Raw genomic sequence first — 14,962 nt, 5'->3', positions numbered from 1 at the left:
AATTTGGCTCCCCGCATCCGGTGCCTATTTTGTAAAGGCATAATGCAGAGAGCCCCTCACGTGCTGGGCGCTAGTGCCACTGGTCCTTGCAAAGCAGGCAACCTCCTCTGCCCTTTGCTAAAAACATAGGCCTCCATCTTTCCCCCTTCCCCTTTCAGCTATCTGTCTGAGGTCCAGCTCAGATGTGTCCTATGCTTCAATATTCACCTCCCTTTGGCCATTGGTCTGAGGACCAAAGCGTCACTGGCACAGTAAAGGTATGCTTGGCCCTAATGCAAGGAAAAAAGGATAGTAAAACACCAATAGCTGGGGTTAAGTTGGCCCTTTAAACCCCAGGCCCTGGTGCCACTGCACAGGCAGTACTAAATACATCAACAGCCCTTCAAATCAGGCTTTTGCCTCTGCCCACTCCCCTGGGCTATCACTCCTGGGCCTGAGGCCCACAGCAGGCTTCCTGTCCCTTTGTATAAGAAAGGAATAAAGGGAAAAAGTCTTATTTCTCACCTCATGTTGTTTGTGTTCTGTTCTCTATGCACAAGGGTGACCTCAGCCCTAATGCTAGCAAGACAAAAAAGGCTCCCACCCCCTTTTCCCTAGTAAGACAGCCAACATTAAGAGGCTGTGGCCCTCACAACCTTGGCCCTAGTGCTACTGCACTAACAGCCCTTACAAAGAGTTCCCAGTAGGAGCCAGGTGCAAAGAAGCAAACTTATGAAAGTGGGTAACCAAACATACTATCCACTGGTCTTCATGTCTGGATCGAAGTGTCAGTTTTAGGGCAACCCGTTTAGAATTCTGAAAATGTGATGGGTGGAATGCTTGAATTCATCAGTCACCAGTAATTAGTCCAGACTGGGTTACTTGTGTTCCCGTTCAGAAGTGACATTATCTGGGAATTCTGTCTGGACTGCTCCTTTTTAAGTGGGGCCCACACTGATTTGCAAATGGTTGGTCCCTGCCTATAATGGCACTGGCGACTGAAAAATGATGGCATCAGATGTGTCTCATAGTAACGATCAATGACAAAAATTAACTTGCACTTTTCATACTTCACTTTTTGTGCTGACTAATCAAGTGGTCCTGTATTGGAGGAGGAAGCCAAAATGAAGGTCCTACAGTCATTGTACCAGTAGTAAAGTGCCTGTGCTCCTCCGTTAACTGGCTTATTTCTGATCTGTACATTTAATTTAACTTGCCTCTATGTTCTTAGTATAAAGTACAGAAAGTGCACCCAGAGCCTACAAGTGAAATATCGCTACAAGGGTCTAGAAGTCAAATGCCACTAGTAGACAGCAGCACCTATTATGCAATCAGGCTTATCTTGTGTAGCCCGACAGTTGTAGTGTAAATTTGCAGTGCAACCCGCTAACCTTTTTTGACAGGTAAAAACCTCCCTTTTAAATATCAGCACGTCACCCCGATGTAGGCTCTGTAGCCCACAAGGTAGAGTGCACAGCATTTAAAAGCAGGACATGTAGAAAATTTATATCACCATGTCCCTAAAACGACGTGGCCCTAAAAGCTATTTTCACTGTGGCAGACCTAGATGTCCCAACTAGCAAACCAGATTCCAGATTAAAATATTAGTACCCTATCTCAGGAATGTGATCAGCTAGAAAATAATTAAATTACTATCTTTAATAGTTTTTAGTACCAAATTGAATGGTGAACTCAGATTTGGAGTATTAAGGAAAACTAACCTTCCGAATGCTATCCTTTACCTGCCTGAACTGTCAGAGGCTAATTAGTATAAGCCTTTGCAGGTCTCTTTCTGTGTTCAGCCTTGAATAGGTGTGAAAAAGGTATGAAATTATTCACAGGAGCAAACAACAGGCTGACCAGAATGGGCAGAGATAACCCCTCTGAACTTCATTGAAAATGCAGAGTGCGGGTAGTGGGCATCTTTTAACACTACAGTGTCAAATTATGCTCAACAGTTCTTTTGGGCCACATATAACACTTGGGGCACACTTGAAAGGGAGAGAACAGGATGTCACGACAACTCTTGTGGGGTCCATTGTCTGACTGCTGAAAGACCCTGCTTTTATACTATCAAAATTCTGTTCCTGGGTTAGTTGTAGGTACAGAGCCTGCCTTAAACAGTATTTTAGTGTTAGATGTGGGAACACACTAGAATTATTATAGTCTACTCCCTACACCCCCACAGCCCTCAGATCCCAATTTTTGTGTGGGAGACTTCCACTTTGGATTTATCCTTACACATTATATTTTGAGCCTGTATGCAGTAAAGCAAACAGAACTACTGAAATAGTGGACAGGGCAGGGAATGTGAACTTTTACCCCATTGGTTAGGGAGTGTTCAGGAGTCACACCCTACCCACTAGCTCATGCCAGGCACAAATGTGGCTTCTATAGGCACCCATGTCAGACCAGAATGGAAGAACACAAGAGCACTGGTCCTGCTGACTGTAAAGGAGCCCTGAAGGAATAGACCTGCACTCTCATGTACCCAGAACAAAGAAGTGGATTCCAAGCGTCAGCTGGCTGACCTCTGTGACTACAGGGAGACATCACGCTGTAAGAAGCATTTTCCTGGAAGTACCCAGCTGACCAGTCGCAACTGGACTTGGGCTGGACACGGCTGTTGGCCACTGCCTGACACCCAGTGAGTTTCCAAGTGCATGCTCTGTACTTTTAGGATTTTTTTTGCAGAAGACTCCTGTGGTAGATTGGGATTTAGAAAAATAAGTCAGAACATAAAATCTTTTAAAAGGACGAACCCGGTTTGTGTATTAGACTTGCGCTCAGTAAGCCTCAGACTGCACCTAGGTCCTGGTCTACTGCGACTGTAGGCTATCATGGCACTTTTTGGTTCTAGGTGCTATTGCTAATTAAAACTTTGAAAATTCCTTTTTTGACATATCGAATACAAAATTAATCAGCATACAGATACGAATAATATTGAAAAACAGTATCAATAAAACATATAGTAGTCAATAAATAATTGATGTCTATGGCATATAAGATCAAGATAAAACCAATAATTTAAATTCAAGTTGCATCAATTAATCAACCCTGGCGCAACAAAGAGGGTAATGGATGAACAGTGAGCGCATCAATTAATGAACCCTGGTGCTACAAAGAGGGTAAGGGATGGAGTGAGACCAGCAGGCGCAATCGAGTCTGCCACACAGAGTACAAAAATTTGAAACAATAGTTATCACAAGCATGCGAGAGTCTCTTTGAAGATAGGTAGCGCATTTATCCGATTTGTGAGCCCCAGCAGTCGACATATCAGTATTACTCAGCAAGATCTACGTTTAGAATACACTGGACAAAAAAAAAAATCGAAAAATGCTCATCAGTCTCCAAAAGGTATTTGACAGCGGGCTTGACTTAGCATTGTGCGTAGGTAATGACCCAGATCAAGTAAAGGCAGCAGTAGGCAGGATACCATGTCTAAAGTGCGAAAAGAGCAACCTTTCAACACTGGGACTGTTGAAGTCTAGATATTCCTCTGCCCTGAATGCGTGTTTGTGGAGAAGAAAAGATCTGGCCCGGTTACCCGTGGTGTCCGATGTTTCACTTTGCTTGCTGCACCTGGCCCAAAATCTGTTCTTCACAACAAACTGCAGAGGTGCCTCATAGATGCTCGGATTGATGACAGGTCGTACCACAACTTTCTCACACCTAGGTGTAGCAGAACCTGATTGTAATCCAATCAGGGAAGCCCTTGCTATCACGATCTTTAATAATGTGTGCAACTAACTGTATTGTGTCAGCTCTGTGGTGCTCCATGCTCGAATACAGTATAACATAGGAGGCAGCTTGGCAAGTTCCAGTATGGGCTTTAAAGCAAGATCTAGCCTCCAGGGAAACAGAGGGGTACTACAAACCAGGTTAAAATTCATACTTACATTCTCCTTTTGGGTTTTTGTCATTGTGTTTATTACATTTCACTCTATTTTACCAATTTAGGTTCGTATTATTTATTGTTTTGCATTTTGACTTTAATTATTGTTTTGGTACTTCTAAAACACTTTACACATTGCCGTAAGTTAAGGCTGTCTGCTCTGCTCCATAGCTACCAGGAGGTTGAGCTCAGGTTAACTTAGAGGCTTTAAGGGTTCACCCTGACAGGGGCTGTGATTATTTCTTGAAGTACACGGCCGCCTACCCCCAAGTAATAATCCAAATTCTTATACTGCCAACAAGGCCTAAGTTGGCCCAGGGCTGCTTTTGCTCTGGGTCAGATAATACCTGACCTGGCTGTTCATGCTGGACTGTTCCTTGTGTGGCAGGCCCACGATCGATTTGGCTATGGTTGCTCCTTATCTGTAGTGGCTCAGGCTCATAACTACTACTGAGACAAATTTAGGCATGAACCAAATTCATGAATTCTATCCGTCAATTTTTTTTGCTGTCCTGATTTTATCAAAAATTGGGCGTGATGTTGATCTAATGAGTGCCATTTGAGCTTGCTGGAGCGATGATAAATGTGAAAGCTGATAGTTGCCTCTTTTAGAGAAATGCAGCTATGACACTCAGAATAACCCACAAGGGAAAAACACCTCTGTTGGCCATCGGTGGATCTTGATTGATGGTGTTCATTTCGCTGATAACAATAGGCAAGGAACCAAACTCTCCCTGGCATCCAGAAGAAGAAAATAGCCAAGGAGGATAACAGGTCCAGAGTCAGATGGTTCACAATGAAGTTGATTCAAAATTGCTTATAGAACATAACAAAAAGCTACACCAGGCACAGAAAAGGAAACATTCACGAGGAATGACCTGAATCTGCTAAGAAAAATCAGAGACAAAAATGTACAAGGAGGTACTGAAAGTGCAGAATAAGGAGGGAACGAAATGAGTTGCAAAGCATCCCTACTTTGCAAGTACAGTCTTTTACATGCCAAAATAAGGAATTGAATTCAGAGGCTTTGCCACATCTTACATTTTGAAAGTCAAGTCATTCACACTGGAGAGATCACCATGAACATGATGCAGCAAACACTGACATGTCAAACAGGGGTGCATCCATGACTAATTATGCGCTGAAAGCTGTATGTAGTTATGTATGTTCCAGTTCTTTGCTAACTCTGGGCCATAACATGGCAGGTTTATACCACAACCGTCTTTTTTGTTTTTTTTGCATAAATGCTTTATCATATTCCATTGTATATAATAGAACATATAGGTCTATACGATCGCTGTCAGGGCCATTATCTACATGTTGCAACAAAAAATTAAATATGTCACGAACAACACAAACCTCACAAAATGTAACATCTACTCTACTAGGACTGCACAACATCACCATTTGAAGGCATTCAGAGCCCTGCTTTGTTATAAGATAGATAGTAACATCCACATTCAGCCTTATTGCATCAATACACTTCACCTTGCCTCCAAGAATGTACTCTAGATCTTAGTTTCAGACCCACCCCAGCAATATACTCCAGTACTTTCCTATCTATCTGATCCTTTCCCTGAGGTGATGATCTTCCATCCAAGAGGGAGCATCCTTCCTGAGACAAAGAGGTTACCTTAGAATTGCCAAGGAAGGGTTCCTCGATTGCTTCCGTATTAAATGCTTCACTTCTAAACAGCCTATGAGTCAGAGTCTGATCTTGCTCATCACCTACACCGGGATGGAGAACTAGGATTCTCTTTGTTTCAGCTGAAACGCTAAAAGCCAACCAGCTATTTCACTCAATTCGTAGTGGTGCTGCCTCATACGACCAATGCCATTCCTGCTTCAGATGGGAAAAGAGCGGTTGGAACCACCTCTTTTGTTTCTAGCCCTTTCTGCCATTCTGGATATGGCCTAGAAGAACACTGTGCTGGGAAGCACTGAACTAAGCACTCTAAATTGAGCTGTTCAGTCCTAGCCTCCACCTTTTCGATAGCCCAATCCCTCATCAATATGCTCCTCCACTGGCTTTCCCTGCCACCCACACTCTTTGTACAGAAATATCCAGTGCCTCATTTTCACTTTTGAATATTTTAATGCGAGACAGCAGTTGATTTGTCTCTGTGGGGGTATTACTTGATAACAAAGAAAAGTGCATACAAATAATCTATCCTGGATTGTCATGGGGATGCGAGAGCTAAGTATACTCTATCTGTAGGATGTATGAGGCGGCATAAATCTGACAAGACAGTCTTTTGTTACATCTCGAATTAATCAATCAATCAATCAAACAAATTTCTTAAGCGCACTACTCACCCGGTAGGGTCTCAAGGCGCTTGGGGGGGGGGGGAGGTTACTGCTCGAAAAGCCATATTTTGAGGTGCTTTCTGAAGGTTAGGAGGTCCTGGGTCTTGCGTAGGTTGGTGGGGAGGAAGTTCCAGGTTTTGGCAGCAAGGTGGGAGAAGGATCTGCCTCCGGAGGTGGTGCATTGGATTCGGGGGATCCAACGGATTGCCCGATCATTACTGTAGAAGTCAACAGTACTAATCTTGTCTAACATGGGGTGTGTCATGATGTTCTAAATTGGTCAGTAAGAACTCTTCACATCACTGAAAGGAATTCAGTTTAGTGCTGATCAGTGCTTCAATCAATCCAATGTACATAAGATTTTAATTTTCGGAAAAAAGTACTACTTGTGTGGGTTTACACAAGATATCAGTAGCTTATGAGGTAATGTCTTATCAATTAAGATCACTATACGCACTTTTTTGGACTTCTATTCGATGCAGGTTTGATCAGCTCCAATTTACTACAATACCTATCAATCTCTCTGTAATTTCAAGGTCTCTGCTTCTGAGAGGTGAGTTTCTTGAATAAGGTTTACATCAGAACGTTTGGTCTTGAGATAGTGAAATTATTTTCTGCCTTTTCACATATGTGCTGAGACCGAGCACATTGAATGAAGAGACAATTACTGGTTTGGTGGCGGACCGCTGAGGCAGTGGCATTATCAGATGTCCATATAAACAATGGAAGAGATGTGGGAAAAATCTGGGACAAGGTAAAAATATGTAAAGCAAAAGGTCTCTTGGTGGAAAGATATGCAGACAGCAGCAGCTGATGGCTAGAGGCGATGCATGTCCTGTTACTCCATGTTTAGTATATTAGTGTATAGATGTGTAGTATAGTGTAGAGTGCAGTACTCTGTTGCTTGTGGGTTCTCCATCTGGGTGCTCATGCATGAACTATCAGCAGCATAGACAGGGTACAAAATCTGGGGTTTTCATCCAAGCAATCATAACATAAAAGTATAACATTGGAGCCTATATATTATGGGTCATGTAAACGGTTAAGGGTAACTATCCTCATCCATGTCAATTTTGCATATATTCAGGTATGAAATTCCCATTTACCCGTGTACCAAAGTTCAGTTCTCAGGTCTTACCTTAAGTAAGGTGTTTTTTCACATTTGTTGGGTCACCTACAGCTTTCAAAGGAGGCCTTGAGTTATCTCGATCTTTGCTCATCTCCTCAATTACTCTCTCTAGGCCTTCTTTGTAGGGCTGCATCCTACCCAGCCTATCTTGGGACAAACAGGATTTTTGGGTCAAGCTCTTTGAGGCCTGTGCTTTGGAGGATGCATCCAGAGGCCCTTTTTCTCATTGGTGGTGCCTCGTTTATCGGATAGGCTTCGAGGTTGTCTAAAAAGGATTCCAAGCCATCTGGTGTAGAGAGCTCCATCATTTCCCCTCAACCGCGATGATCATTTTGCGGGATCAAATAGCGCAAATTCAATGTTGCTTTTCTCGAGTCAGGAACTTTTTCCCGTAGCAGTTAGTGTTTCATGACCAGTCCACAGAGATAAAAAATGTCTAACGAATATAGTGAACAGGCCATTGTCACATCAAGCCATTTTTTAAATTGTTCTACTATGCTGGTGGCATAGTAGGAAATCTGCCATAGATGAAGTCATTTAGAGTGAGAAGCATGAGGCCTAATTCTGTCTGTCCCATGAAACTTAAGGGGATACAGTGAACATACAACAGTCACAGCAGGAAAGTTTGCAGGAATCCAAGCATATCATCTAGTTCTTTTGCAATCTCTTAGATGCATATATTGTGCCTGTGTAATAATGGTTCTGGAAGAACGGGTAGCCTTCTTCTCAGGTGCAGCAAATCATCACCCCAGTGGGAAACATCCCTTTCAACATAGTCAATGCAACGCTATGCATTGACCACACTGCCATTACCACACATGCATTTACTAAGCATGCATTTATCACATGTTTACTACACATATGCATGGTAACGGCCGAGAAAGCGGTCTAGGTGCCCGGGCAGAACAGAAAGGAGCAGAGGAGAGAGAGTTAAGTGGTGCTGGGGTTGGGAGAAGGGTTGGGGTCGTTTTTAGTATGGGGCGGGGTAGGTTTTAGGGTTCATGGAGGGTGCAAGGTATACTTTTAGGGCTCAGGGAAGGTGTGGAAGGAGCAGTTTTAAGGGCTTGGGCAGGGTGGAGTATCAGGTGTAATGAGGCAGTGGGGGGAAGAATTTACCACCCATTTTATTGTAAAAGTAAGCGTAGTAAAGGCATGCCTGGTAAAAACGTGGTCGTTGTTGAGACCGTGTTGTAAAGACATGCGTGATATACGCATGCGTTGGTATATCGTACATCCCACCCCAATCTGGTTCTTCATCCAGTCTATCTTCTAGAGCTGCGAGGCTGAATACTGTCACATTCAGTCATGCACTGAAGCCTGCAACCTACGTCCTCGTGGATTTAATCTCCTCTGAACCTGCAGGCATTTTATTTTACATTTACTATCCAGGTTGCCAATAGCTGAACGAATCGACTAGTTTCTTCATCAGTGTGTCGAGGAGAGTGTCTGACATTTTTGCGTTTGCCATTTGGCTCAGTGGTTTATCCTGGGTAACGCTTCTGAAATTAGCAACCGATGGGATGACTTGTGTGTAGTGAGAAGTACTCCTTCGCTTGTGCACGTTTCCAATAAACATTTCTTGTGATAACAAACACATTAGGAAGAACGTCACGCATTCTTTTTAGTTATTGCTGTGAAATCAAGTCTCTTTAGTCCATTATGGCAGTTTATTTTTAATAACCAACTGAATGTTCTTGAGTTGTATGATGATAACACCAATTACAATGCAATTGATTAAGGTCCCCTCAACAGAAAGAGCACGTTTAAGGAGCTGCACCTGCGGGTGACATTTAAGTGTAGATCATTACAGATGGGTGGGCCATCTCATAGGTAAAGATATACAGGAAGCAGGTCTCAAATCTCCTGCTGTCTCCTACGTCATGTCCCAGATCCTGTCATGACACTATGGTAACGCCAGCCACCCAATCAGTCCAAACCTCAGGAGAAACCAGTAGGTCTCACCTCTTGTTATCGGCCGAGCAGGTGTCGTTCCTCCATTCTGGAGTCAGCACAGTCAACTAAGAACAGTCACTCCATCCCAGCGGTGTTGGTCTCCCCCACCACCAGCACCTTTTCTCACTATATCAGAGCACTGGTATCTTTAGCAACGATCAGCAGGTTCAGTGGCATTTCGAGTCCTGACTGTGCCAGAAAAAAACAAACTGGTGTTGCAAGTATCCAAGTTCTTTGGAAGCCAAGTAAGCACCAAAGGCTGCATTCCACTTTGGGCCGGCGAACCGTGCTGGCGGTAATGCCGCTCCAGGAAACATGACTAGGTGGATGGCTCCGTTGTCGTTTTCTGGGATTATGAAGGGTGTGCTGGCTTCAGCCAGTTTTAGGTCCCAGTACTAGCTTCTAACAGTCCTGTATCATACCCCAATAAAGTTTTTTTTCTGTTTGGGAAGAACAGCTCTTCTACAGAGTGGCCATCATGCCCATGGCATAGCTCAGCACCCTCTCCTAGCCCATTTTGAAGGGGAGTCCCGGATAGATGGCAGGATTGTGTAGTAGAGAAGATTCAGGTCTTTACCACTCTTATGAAATCCAGTTGATTGTGAAGGTTTCCTATGCTTTCTGGGATCTATAACTTGAAGAATATAAGCTGCGCCGACTCTACTGCAAAGGAACCTAGACCGAAGCAGCAATTTTAAAACCTAAAGATGGACGGAAGGAAGGCCTGTCTAGCACGAAGGGTCCTTCTAGGGTAGGAGGTGCAGTCTGTGTTGTGGGAAGATCAGTTCAGTACCACAGATGGCTCAGCGTGTTATGCTGTATGTAATTAAATACATCATGAATGAGTGAGCAAATAGCTTTAAGGGTGGATGCAACATGATTTTGGCTTTAGAAGCTCAAACGCACAAAACGTCAGATTGTTTATTCCTATACCTTACTGCAAAAAAAAGAGACTGTACCTTTGGGAAACAAAAAGCAAAACAGATTTGGACGAAAAAGCCTAACTCACATCTTAAGAGGTTGAGACCACCATGTAGGTATTATATTAACATGATTGGGCTGGCTGGCCAATGATGAAGCATGCCATGAGTAAGTGAGTGAGTGAGGCGTTTCCGTCCAAATCATTTTTTGCTTTTTGTTTCCTGAAGGTACAGCTCCTTTATTCTAGTAAGTCGTGGGAATGAACAAGCTGCTGTATTTATGTGTGTTTGTGTTTGTGTTTTACTGAGGAGGGTGAATGGCGGGATATAAACCTCTAGCTCTCTTGTTGACTGAGTTATAAGGTTAGAAACTGTCTGCCTTCAGGAATGAATCATTTATGTCAGTGAGACAGAAGGATAACAAGGTGTGGGAAAATCATGTGAAGGGTCTTCATTTTGAAGAAAGAAGAGCTGGTCAGCTGACTTACCTGGAGTGGAATGAAAAGGTCAGAATCCACCAGTTTCCTCAGATTCCTCGCTGTTGGTGGAGGGCCTAGATTGCGACCTAAATGATGAGGGGAAGCGTGGTGCCCTATTACCACAAGGGAGGGCTGCTATTTTTGAGGAGTTGAGAAACACTTGATGCCTGGTCTGCATACAAAGGGAAAAGGCTTAATATGTGATCATAAAATGGTAGTGGCTAAGTGTGCCTCAGTTATGTGACACGGCTATGTGCACGGCCAAACTACAATTTCTCAACTATCAGCATATTAATCCATGAAGAGGGAACAAAAGTAAGTTAGAAGGATAATACAATGGCAAAACAACACCTAACTTGATTCACAGAGATAAGCAATATATAGATGCTGGAAGTAGTGGTGCGGGAGATGGGGGGGGGTGGGGGCAGTGCTGCAGTACTCCTAGAAATAACCATGCGGAAGTCCAGAAGGTGAATTAGTGTTACATTTTGAGTTTGTAGTGTAATATTTGCTGTGTGTTCAAAGGCAAAAGGTCAAATATCAAGCTATGTCTCCAGACAAATTAATGCTTACTCGGAAACTAATGTTTACTTATATTTCAATGACTGCAAAATGAGAGGATTTTGTAAAAGTGACCTAGGTGACAATCTTGCTAGGGTACAGGAAGCAAAAGGAAAGGCGTAATATGCCAGTTCAGTTTTTTTTCTCTCAACAACATTTAAATACCTATAAGCAAACTATACACATATTTCAGAATATATCAGCAATTAGGAAAGAACAAATGAAGTAAATTTTTGTGATTCTGAAGTGTGATGGAAACAAGTTTTAATAAGATGAAAACAAATCAAGACAGTGTATCTGATGAAACACACAAATATTCACTGAAACTGCATTTCCATATATTATCGTTTGTGCTATATAGTTTTACCACTATTACTGAATGTCTATGCAAATTTAGTGGCCATTTGAACTGAAAATGTGCTAACAGTCCGCTACCGCACCAGTGCTCCAAAATGCACCACCGGTTACATACACCTTGTAGGAAGTTGGCTCTGTATGTACTATTTCAAAGTAAGAAATGGTGTGCACAGAGTCCAAGGGTTCCCCTTAGAGGTAAGATAGTGGCAAAAAGAGATAATTCTAATGCTCTATTTTGTGGTAGTGTGGTTGAGCAGCAGGCTTATCAGAGGGTAGCGTTAAGCATTTGTTGTACACACACACAGGCAATAAATGAGGAACACACACTCAAAGACAAATTCCAGGCCAATGGGTTTTTATATAGAAAAATATATTTTCTTAATTTATTTTAATAACCACAGGTTCAAGATTTACAAACAATACTTTAAATGAAAGGTATTTCACTCAGGTATTCTAGGAACTTTGAATAATCACAATAGCATGTATAGTTTTGGCAAAAATGGCAATAAGCAGATTTAAAAGTGGACACAGTGCAAAAATAAACCGTTCCTGGGGGAGGTAAGTAAATGTTAAGGTCACAGGTAAGTAAAACACTTACAGGGTTCAAAGTTGGGTCCAAGGTAGCCCACCGTTGGGGGTTCAAGGCAACCCCACAGTTGCCACACCAGCAGCTCAGGGCCGGTTAGGTGCAGAGGTCAAAGTGGTGCCCAAAACACATAGGCTTCAATGGAAATAGGGGTGCCCCGGTTCCAGGTAAGTACCCGTGTCTTCGGCGGGCAGACCAGGGGGGGTTTTGTAGGGCACCGGGGGGGGGGGGACACAAGCAGGCACAGAAAGTACACCCTCAGCGGCACAGGGGCGGCCAGGTGCAGAGTGCAAACAAGCGTCGGGTTTCTAATAGGAATCAATGGGGAGACCCGGGGGTCTCTTTAACGATGCAGGCAGGCACAGGGGTTGCTCCTCTGGGTAGCCACCACCTGGGCTAGGCAGAGAGTCGCTCCTGCACTGGAGTTCGGTTCCTTCAGGTCCTGGGGGCTGCGGGTGCAGTGTGGTTTCCAGGCATTGGGTTCCTTGAAGCAGGATATCGCGGTCAGGGGGAGCCTCTGGATTTCCTCTGCAGGCGTCGCTGTGGGGGCTCAGGGGGGTCAACTCTGGCTACTCACGGGCTCGCAGTCGCCGGGGAGTCCTCTCTGTAGTGTTAGTTTTCCGCAGGTCGAGCCGGGGGGCATTGGGTGCAGAGTGGAAAGTCTCATGCTTCCGGCGGGAAACGTGTGGTCTTTAAAAGTTGCGTATTTGTTGCAAGGAGTTGCAGTTTCTTGAACAGGGCCGCTGTTCTCTGGAGTTTCTTGGTCCTTTAGATGCAGGGTAGTCCTCTGAGGCTTCAGAGGTCGCGGACCCTGTTGGATGCGTCGCTGTTGCAGTTTTCTTCGAAGTAGGGAGACAGGCCGGTGGGGCTGTGGCCAAATCAGTTGTCGTCTTGGTCTTCACTGCAGGGCTTCAGTTCAGCAGTCCTTCTTCTTTTGGTTGCAGGAATCTATCTTCCTCGGTTGTGGGAGCCCCTAAATACTCAATTTAGGGGTGTGTTTAGGTCTGGGAGGGCAGCAGCCAATGGCTACTGTCCTTGAGGGTGGCTGCACCCTCTTTGTGCCTCCTCCCTGTGGGGTGGGGGGCACATCCCTAATCCTATTGGGGGAATCCTCCTCCTACAAGATGGAGGATTTCTAAAAGTAAGAGTCACCTCAGCTCAGGACACCTTAGGGGCTGTCCTGACTGGGGGGTGAATCCTTCTTGTTTTTCTCATTATCTCCTCCAGCCTTGCCGCCAAAAGTGGGGGCAGTGGCCGGAGGGGCGGGCATCTCCACTAGCTGGGATGCCCTGTGGTGCTGTAACAAAGGCGGTAAGCCTTTGAGGCTCACCGCCAGGTGTTTTACAGTTCTTGCAGGGGGAGGTGAGAAGCACCTCCACCCAGTACAGGCTTTGTTCCTGGCCACAGAGTGACATAGGCACTCTTCCCATGTGGCCAGCAACATGTCTGGTGTGTGGCAGGCTGGCAAAAACTAGTCAGCCCACACTTGAAGCTGGGTATGTTTTCAGGGGGCATCTCTAAGATGCCCTCTGGGGTGTATGTTACAATAAAATGTACACTGGCATCAGTGTGCATTTATTGTGCTGAGAAGTTTGATACCAAACTTCCCAGTTTTCAGTGTTGCCATTATGGTGCTGTGGAGTTCGTGTTTGACAGACTCCCAGACCATATACTCTTATGGCTACCCTGCACTTACTATGTCTAAGGTTTTGCTTAGACCCTGTAGGGGCATAGTGCTCATGCACATATGCCCTCACCTGTGTATAGTGCACCCTGCCTTAGGGCTGTAAGGCCTGCTAGAGGGGTGACTTACCTATGCCACATGCAGTGTGAGGTTGGCATGGCACTCTGAGGGGAGTGCTGAGTGAGGGGTCCCTAGGGTGGCATAAGATATGCTGCAGCCCTTAGAGACCTTCCCTGGTATCAAGGCCCTTGGTACCAGGGGTACCAGTTACAAGGGGCTTACCTGGGTGCCAGGGTTGTGCTAATTGTAGAGACAAAGGAACAGTTTAGGGAAAGACCACTGGTGCTGGGGCCTGGTTAGCAGGCCTCAGCACACTTTCAAATCATAACTTGGCATCAGCAAAGGCAAAAAGTCAGGGGGTAACCATGCCAAGGAGGCATTTCCTTACACACCTTTATCACTCTCCTTCTGGCTAGGTGTCATATTGGTTATGCCTGGTTTTTGTGTGATGCCTGGAGTTTTCACCATCCCTTTGTCTTTAGTGATATGACATTAATGGCAGCAGCCTTACACTGAACATTGTTTCAGCACCACTGAAGAAATGAAGATGGCATATAATTACAACAGCTAAACAGTAACAAGGGATAGTTGATGCTATTTCACCAAGCAAAGAGCTGCCTGTGTCTGGGGTGAATATTTAACGTGAGAATTATACATTTGTGGATGTTTAGGCCAAAAGAACGCTCGTTCTTAAAAGTGGGAAAACCATATGGGGCAGTGGTAATGGCGAGTCCACTTCACGAGGTGAGCAGAGAACGGGCTTATGGGATCATTTTGTCGACAACATGTTAATTTAGGTAGCCTGCAATAAGTCAACGGTGGTGTTACACAAACAAGGTCACTTAAGCGGTCTCAAAAGTCTCTGTTCTATTGAGGGAGCTGAAATCTAGAATAATAAATATGCACCCACTAGGCAAGCAAATGTAGGCTACAAGACAAGGACCGCTACATGCTGGCTTGGGAGTTGGAGTAAAAGGAAAAAATGTGTAACTAGTCATGGAATATGAATGAAACTCTGCATCCTCGATCCGATAATCTTTTGGTATATGTAC

This window comes from Pleurodeles waltl, chromosome 3_1 (assembly GCF_031143425.1).
Source record: "Pleurodeles waltl isolate 20211129_DDA chromosome 3_1, aPleWal1.hap1.20221129, whole genome shotgun sequence".
NCBI lineage: Eukaryota > Metazoa > Chordata > Amphibia > Caudata > Salamandridae > Pleurodeles > Pleurodeles waltl.
The sequence above is the reverse complement of the archived record's forward strand: the minus strand, read 5'-3'. Positions refer to the sequence as shown.